The sequence below is a fragment of the Bison bison genome, unplaced genomic scaffold (genome assembly GCF_000754665.1).
Source record: "Bison bison bison isolate TAMUID 2011002044 unplaced genomic scaffold, Bison_UMD1.0 scf7180017864223, whole genome shotgun sequence".
NCBI classification, from domain to species: domain Eukaryota; kingdom Metazoa; phylum Chordata; class Mammalia; order Artiodactyla; family Bovidae; genus Bison; species Bison bison.
Genome location: NW_011494795.1, coordinates 1,710,806 through 1,719,596, shown reverse-complemented (window position 1 = coordinate 1,719,596; position 8,791 = coordinate 1,710,806).

Genomic DNA, 8,791 nt, shown 5'->3' with positions numbered 1-8,791 from the left:
TGGGCGCGGGTGGGGTCCCCCGGGCGCCCCGCCAACATCAGGGCTGTCCTGGGGAGTCGGCTGCTTCCTGATTGTGGATCCAGCAAACACGCGTGATGGGCTTTTAGGATGTGACCGCATAGAGTCATCAGCCGTGGGGCTGCTTCGTCTTTGTTTCCCAAACCCTTTTAATTTATTATATTAAGGCGAAATTCAGCACACATAAAATCAACCATTTTATTTTCATCTCTGTGTGTGTGTGTTTAGTTATTAAGTCGTGCCTGACTTTCTACAACCCCACGGACTGTAGCCCGCCAGGCTCCTCCATTCCATGGGGTTTCCAAGGCAAGAATACTGGAGTGGGTTTCCAGTTATTTCTCCAGGGGATCTTCCTGAGCCAGGGGTCGAACCTGAGTCTCCTGCATTGGCAGGTGAATCCGTCACCACTGAGCCACCTGGGAAGTCCCTATATATTTAAATTTTTATTTTATGTTTGAGTGTAGTTGACTTACAACATTGTGTTAGTTTCAGGTGTACAGCACAGCGGTCAGTTATATATGTACATATCAGTTCAGTTCAGGTCAGTTGCCCGGTCGTGCCCGACTCTGCGACCCCGTGGACTGCAGCACGCCAGGCCTCCCTGTCCTTCACCAACTCCTGGAGCTTGCTCAAACTCATGTTCATCGCGCTGGTGATGTCACGCAACCATCTCATCCTCTGTTGTCCCCTTCTCCTCCCGCCTTCAATCTTTCCCAGCATCAGGGTCTTTTCCAATGAGTAAGTTCTTCGTATCAGGTGGCCAAAGTATTGGAGTTTCAGCTTCAGCAGCAGTCCTTCCAGTGAATATTCAGGACTTCCTTTAGGATTGACTGCTTTAATCTCCTTGCAGTCCAAGGGAGTCTCAGGAGTCTTCCCCAACACCACAGTTCAAAAGCATCAATTCTTCAGCACTCAGCTTTCTTTATAGTCCAACTCTCACATCCATACATGGCTACTGGAAAAACCATAGCTTTGACTAGACCTTTGTTGGCAAAGTAGTGTCTCTGCTTTTTAATATGCTGTCTAGGTTATATATATATGGTGTGTACATAAAGCTACTCTTTTTCAGATTCTTTCCCATATAGGTTGTAACAGAGTACTGAGTAGCGGTCCCTGTGCTACACAGTTGGTCCTTGTTTATTACCTAAAAATAAACCATTTAATTAAACTAATTAATTAATTATCCTACTTATTTTTAGAGCTGGATGATTTAATTGAAGTATAATTGCTTACAGTGTTGTGTTAGTTTCTGCTATGTAATGACGCGAATCAGCTATACATATACACACATTCCCTCACTCCTGAGCTTCCCTCCCAGTCCTCTGGATCGTCACGGAGCACCGAGCTGAGCTCCCTGTGCTACACTGTAGCTTCCCATTAGCTATCTATTTTTCTTTTTAAAAATTTTAAAATTTTGCCTGGACCTTGAAACATGTGGGATCTTCGTTTCCCGACCAGGGAGCGACCCTGCACCCCAGGGCACTGGAGTCCTAACCACTGGGCCGCCAGGAAGTCCCCACCTTGGCCATTCTAAAGTGCACAATTCAGCAGCATTCAGCGCCTTCACAATGTCGTGCCTCCACCCCCTCCGTCTGGTTCCAAAGTACATGCCTCCCCTTCAAGGAGCCCTCATACCCCCTGAGTACTTACTCCCCAACCCGAACCCTCTGGCCAGTCATTTGAAAGTTCAGCTCTACACGTGAAGCCGGGCCTCTTGATGGATGTCCATGGCACGTGGTAGGAACTTAAAGAAGGAAGGGTGCAGATGAGGACATCTGTCACATCCAGGCAGAAGGCTAGACACTCCCCGATGTGTGCTATTCCAGGGGTAACTGGAATGTTTGCCTTTTTCTATGTTTCAGAGGTTGGACCGTGTCTTAAAAGAGTCAGGGCAGTGGAGGCAAGATGATTGGCAGGGCCTCCACTTTCTACTTGGGTGGTGTCGGGCACAGAGTTTATTTCTTTACACACTTTTATTTTATTTTTCTTCCCTTTTTTATTGGATGCACCGCACAGCACGCAGGATCTCAGTTCCCTGACCAGGGATGGAACACCTGTCCTTGCCGTGGAAGCACAGTCTTAACCACTGAACCACCAGGGAAGTCCCATCCACAGCTGTAATTTATGTCCCTGGGACTCAGCTTCCTGGCCTCTGGAGGGGCCTAACAATACCTCTCTGGAGGGCAGCTAGGAGGGGGCTTCGTACAGAGGTTGGCACACAGCAGGTGCTTAGAAATTGTTATCAGAATATTGTGCTTATTCCACGATGGACATGGGAGGATGTTGGGGATGTTGCAGAGACTGACTGTGCTGTTGTCAGCGGGGCTTCGGGGGACAGCCACGTACCACTACTGCCTGTTCTAGTCCTGAAAGGGAAAGTGATAGTCGCTCAGTCGAGTCCAACTCTTTACTACTCCATGGACTGGAGCCCACCGGGCTCCTCTGTCCATGGCATTCTCCAGGCAAGAATATCGGAGTGGGTTGCCATTCTCTTCTCCAGGGGATGTTTGTGACCCAGGGATACAACCCGGGTCTCCTGCATTGCAGGCGGATTCTTTACCATCTGAGCCACCAGGGAAGTCTAGAGAATTAAAAGGAGGTGGAAAGGTGAAGACCAGGGCAGAGACCTAGGAGGAACTTGCCTCCACTCAGGAGAAGGTGAGACAACTTGAAAACCTTTGAAGAAATGAGGACAGCGTCACACCCTGACTCACCTGTGCCGGTGGGTGTCTCCCTGGGATCGTCCGGGAGCCGCCTCCTCCTCTCCTTTGAACTCGGAAGCTGTGGAGGAGGGTTCCAAAGGCTGTGACTAAGCTCCCAGCCAGCTGACCCTCGCGGCCTTCTGCTGAGCAAGCAGGCGCCGGGCGAGCGCGCCCCGGGCAGCGCATTCATGTGGCTGAGCAAGAATGTGATTTTTGTTTGCCATGTTTCCAACTCTTCTTTGCACACAGAAAAATGCTGCGTGCTTGAGGGTGTGCCCCATTTTTTCTGGCATAGAAGACACTTCTTTAATTCCCAAATAGGATCTGGGATCCACTCTCCTGGTGAGGAAGTCACACTGATTGGCCGGGGACCCCCTCCCTACCATTCCCCCAACCCCTAAGGCATCTTTAGCAAGATGCTACTTATTCTAGATCATCAGAAAGGCAGAATCTGACCGTATTTGTTTCCTAGTGACAAACGATCACCAACTGGGTGCTTAAAATCAACAGAAATGTGGGGCTTCCCTGGTGGTTAAGACTTCCCACTTCCAATGCACGGGATGTGGGTTCAATCCCTGGTCGGGGAAATAAGATCCAGCATGCCACTCATCTCAACCAAAAATTTTTTAAAAACTAAACAAACAGAAATGAATTCTCTTTCAGTCCTGGAGGCCAGATGTCTGAAGTCAAGGTGTCAGTAGGGCCGACTGGAGCCCCTCTCCTGGCTGTGGGTGGTCCCCAGCAGTCCCTGGTTTTCCTTAGATGCTAGCTGCTTCCCTCCAGGCTTCGCCTCTGTCATGCGGCCATCTCCCCCGCGTGCATCCTCTCCTTATATAAGGACACCAGTCCCTGGATTTACGGCCCACCCTAATCCAGTATGGCTTCCTCTTAACTGACTACATCTGGACAGACCCTACTTCCAAATATGGTCATATTCTGAGGTCCCGGGTGGATGTGAATTTTGGGAGGGGGGACACGATTCAGCTCGGTACATGAACAAAAACTATAAATGGCAGCAAGGATCTTCAAATTCCAAACACACAAACCTGATACACAGAAAGCCAGACTACCTCCTTTTAAGTACAACCACATTTCATCAGTTTTCTTTTTGTCTGTTTTGTTTTTTTAGGTTAAACTTCTGGGGTTCCTTCACGCCCCAGGCAACACCACCCGGCCCCAGGTAACTGCCGAGCAGCTGGGGCCTTTGGGGAGCAATTAGAGGTACCAGGGGTTCTCTGGGGGCAGTGCTCTGAGGGAACCTGCACGTGTTGGGTGCCAGTATACAGAAATACAGCTAGTTTTTATACGTGGCTGTTGCATCCTGTGACCTTACTGAAGTCACTTCTAAGTCCCAGGGGACTTTTTAAACGGATCCCTTGGAAGTTTCTGTGTAGACAAGCACATCATCTGTAAATAGGAGCTTTTGTGTTTTCCTTTGGCATCTGTGTGCCTTTTCTTGCATTTCTTGCAAGTTCGTTCTGGCTCGAACTTCTAGGACTCTGAGGAGCGGTGGTGCTGAGAGTGAAATCCTGGCTTCGTTCCCAATCTCAGGGGAAAATCTGTCAGTCTTTCAAAAATAAGTACGATGGTAGCTGTAGGCTTTTTGTAGATGTGGAGGGGCAGCTGTGCTGCGTGGCACATGCAGACCAGGGACCAGTGTCCCCTGCAGCGGGAGTGCTGAGTCTTAACTCTACCTCCAGGGAAGTCCCCCCAGTTCTTTACACGACTGAGGAGGTATCACGTGTGGGACAATCCACAAGCAGAGGGCGTGTGGCGTGGCAAGGTGTGTTCCGGAGAACAGACTTGGAAGCAGAGCAGCTAGAAGGTGGCGGTGAAGGCGGGGAGCCCTTACTGAGATCCACCCTTGCCTCCCAATCCTGTCACCTACGTCCTGGTGGGCTCGTGGAAGAGGGAGCAGAGAAGCTTTCTGTGCGTGACAGGAGGAGCATCGATTGAGTGCTTACTGTGTGCCACGCACTCGTGGCACATGATAGATCTAGCTCTAGTTCTCAGAATAGCTGTATGGGGCAGAGTCACTGTCAGTTCCATTTCGGCCGCAGAACCTAGGGTGATAGGAGAGGTGAAGTCATTTGCCCGAGGTCGCACAGCCAAGAACTCAAAGTGCCCGGGCCGTCTGACTTTAGAGCCTGAAATATCCACTTAGCAGAGGTGACGTGCTGTGATGCCTCGTGGCTGGGACCTAATGACCTTACTGGGCAAAGTCAGTGAATGACGGGAACTCGTGGCTGGCTTTCGCCATCCGACAGGTCGAACTGCAGACTCACACTTGCTCGGGCACAATGAGGCTCTCTGGGTCATAGAATACTCTGTCAGGGGTGTTGTTCTGCCACTCGATTGCTGGCTAAGAGCGGTTTCTATTCAGAGGACAGGGACCACAGATGTCCTGATGTTTGTCATTTTCACATTTTTTTTCCTTTTTAGTTGCCTGTCCGACAGTCCACTCTGCACCCGGGGATGGGTTTTCCTAATGAGTTTAAGCTGCACACAGCAGACTCTGACCAACTTCTGAAGGGGACCTTTTTTTAAATTAGAAAAAAAAAAATTTTTGTTTTTAGTAGGCCAGGGATGTCCTATAAAAATGAAGAGGGAGATAAAAATAAGACAGCTTTTTATTACTACAGAAGACACTTTGTGTTTGAGAACTCAATTTCCACGTTGCCTCAAGTGGGTATGTGAAATGCCTTTCTTCCAAAGAAATAGCTCAAAATGGTGGCCAAGTTATTCCCACCCCCCCACCCCCCTCCCCCGCCGCCCAAGTTTACCATTACTGAGAAATCTGGCCCGCCTTTGTTCTTGCAAAAATGCAAGTGACTAATCAATCCGAAAGGAATTAAGCTGTCCTTGGTAACGTGAAGCCACGGAACTCAAGTCAGTTGTGTGGATTCCAAGGGGGAAGAGAACACGATCCAGGTAGACTGCCCTGAATGATTGGAAAGGGAGATGGACTCTGTGAAGGAAGTGATGTCTGGGTCTTTGAAAATTTAATGAGGATGTGACTTGACACTTGGACCCCTGTTGTTCGCCTGGGCAGAGTGGAGAACGCTAGTCTGCACAAAATCATCTCCACTCCAATGAGACATTTTCTTTCCTAGATGAAATTAGATTTCTGAAAGCACTGTTTTCCTTTCGTGACTGTGATCTGGCAGTGAGCGGGCCACTGTGTGTGCCTTCCCCAGGCTGGACCAGATCCCTGAGCAGATGTAAGGGATTAGCTGGGGTTTCCATCTGCTGACGGTCACTGCTGTCTCTGAATCTCCTGACTGGTTATCAGAGGACACGGGAACTGCTTTGTGCAGGCGGCGTGGGCTGCCTCTTTCTGGCTGAGGGTGAAGAAACTGGCCTTGGCAGAGTTTGGGCTATTGTGATGTCAGTGCTGCGCGAGGACCCTTCTGTCCAACTGCATAGACCTTCTCTTGGAGGACTGAGATGAATACAAAGGAGAAGTCCTCTGACCTTTCTGGAATGTGTGCACATTTTTTTGATTTCTTAAGCTCTTTCTGCAATGGGCAAAGGCTGATAAATGGGTTTCAACATGTTTTCAAGATGTCTCCCACTTCTGATTCATGGTCGTCCAGCAGCAAAACCAGATACGTCCAATTCAAGCAAATACTGTTGCTTTCTCCCCTTCTTTGATACGGCCAGGCCCTGCAGTGGCTCACAGAGACATAATAAATACAGACTACAGTCTTGGTCTGAAGGAGTTTCAAGGCTGCAAAGCCAGTAGACAGGAAAACAGTAAGAGAAAGTCTAAATAGAGTTGTTGTTGTTCAGTCGCTCAGTTGTGTCCCACTCTTTGCAACCCCATGGACTGCAGCATGCCAGGCTTCCTTGTCCTTCACTCTCTCCCGGAGTTTGCTCAGACTTATGTTCATTGAGATGATGATGCCATAAATAGAGCAGGACATCAAATTTTCAATTAAATAATTATTTGAGTAATTATTTGCTTAATGGCTACATTCCTCCTAGGTCAGAAGGCCCTTGAAGGCAGGAAAGGAATCTATCCTTTTCATCATCCTATTCCCAGCACCTGGGCAGTGCTTGAAACCAATCAAGTCCCTAAATATGTATTGTCTGATGGAATGAGATTGCAACAAGGTTTTGGGTTTAACACTTGCTACTTTGGAGTGGTGTCTGCTACATGAATTGTTTTCCTTACAGGTTGACTTATAAAGCTTTCAACATCTAAGTAACATAAATGGGCATAAAGTGAGTGCCTATCTCAGTGGATAACTAGGATACTTAATTTTCCTTTGTAGGAGCAATCTGCCTGTGAGCAGATTAAAAAGTCTACTACCTTGGTGGGAGGGGCTTCCCCAGTGGCTCAGTGGTAAAAAATCCACCTGCAATACAGGAGACATAGGAGAAGCGGGTTAGATCCCTGGGTCAGGAAGACCCCTTGGAGGAGGAAATGGCAACCCGCTCCAGTATTCTTGCCTGGAGAATCCTATGGACAGCGGAGCCTAGCAGGCTACAGTCCACAGTGCACAGAGAGTCGGACAAAGAGTCAGACACAACTTAGTGACTGAGTATAGCACAGCACATCTTGGTGGGATTAAGAGACACTGGAAGGCAGCTCCTTTTTAAAAAAAAAAATTCTAATTTTTCAATTAGATATTCATTCCTTTGCACACTGCAGGTTTTTAAGTCTTCCAATTACACCATTCAAGTGCAGAAATAAAGGTGTACACCTTAAGCCTTTATTCTCCCAACACTTTTTGCAGGCTTTGTGGAAATGGAGGCCCTGGCTAAGCTGTGGGGATAATATTGATCTAACTCTCTGCTTAAAAATAACGGGGCTATGGTTGATTCTGATGGAAATGAGCTTAGGTGGTGATTGGAGAAGCAATTTTCAGAGTCAAACTTGGGAGAAGCATCTACAGATCACACTCTAAGAAACCTAAAGAATTCGGAACTGACATTGAAAAGTATTTAAAATTGATAATATCATTGAGTTCAAAGCTGCACATGTCACATTATCAAGTTCAAAGTATACTGTCATTCTTTCTCAGTAACTACGCTGTTATCTCCAAGATAACCAAGGCTACAGGAACAAGATCAGGAAGCCAAGTCTGAGGGCTGAGACCTGATACCCAGACCCCTTTTCTGCTGTGCCCTTGTCACGTAAGCAGCCACACATCTTATCTGCACCCAGAAGTATGTGGGGAGCCTTGAGCAGCACCCAAATGCTGGTTGTATAACTCTTGAGATTATTAGGAGATTGAATTCTTTGGAATCATCCAACAACCTCGAACAAAGAAAGTGAAAATGGCCCGTTTTGATAAATGACAGCAGAAAGTTCCTTCAAATCAATGGGCCATCTGTAGATATAAAACAGTTGCTGGTAAACTGTATTAGAGATGAATTATCTCCTCCATTACAATGTTTCCTTTTCTTTAATGCAATTTAGTCCAAGCAAATTGAACAGAAAAGCTTGGGAGGGGTCACATTCAATGGTGGTGGTGGTGTGGGGGAAGCAGAGAACTTACTGGAAACAAGATATGAAATGGGAAAGGAGGTCCGGAGCAGGGGCCAGCGGAGGCCTGCTGCCCAGAAGGCCTGTGCCGAGGACCCTGGCTGTGCCCACGGGAAATTGAATTCAGAGCTCCCTCTGAATCGTAAATCCAGGGCAGCTGGCAGCTTGCCCAGGGCGGTTTGCGCGAAAGGGCAGGAGCGTCTGCGTCTGGCCGACCCCTCTGAGGGTGGGCCCCAGGTGTGCCGGCTGGGGATTCGGTTCCAGCCTTAAGATAACGTTCATCCACAAGCTTTACACTTTATTAATGTCAAAGCGCACTCATCGCCAGGAAAGGAGAGCCTCCATGACACCCCAGAAAGGGTTGAAAAGCTGGAATGACTCTGGCTGGAATGACTCTGAAATGCCTCCGGACCAAGGAGGAAGGCTTGACTTTTAAATATGTTTCTTGAGCTTTTTCGCTGAGCACACGTGCGAGGAGGACCCCCCCGGACCACCCCCACAAGCCCCTCGTCGCCGGGTTTTGTGCTCCGGACCCCACGTCGGTCCACAGGCTGCTGGAAAGCGGGGGCTGAGCGAG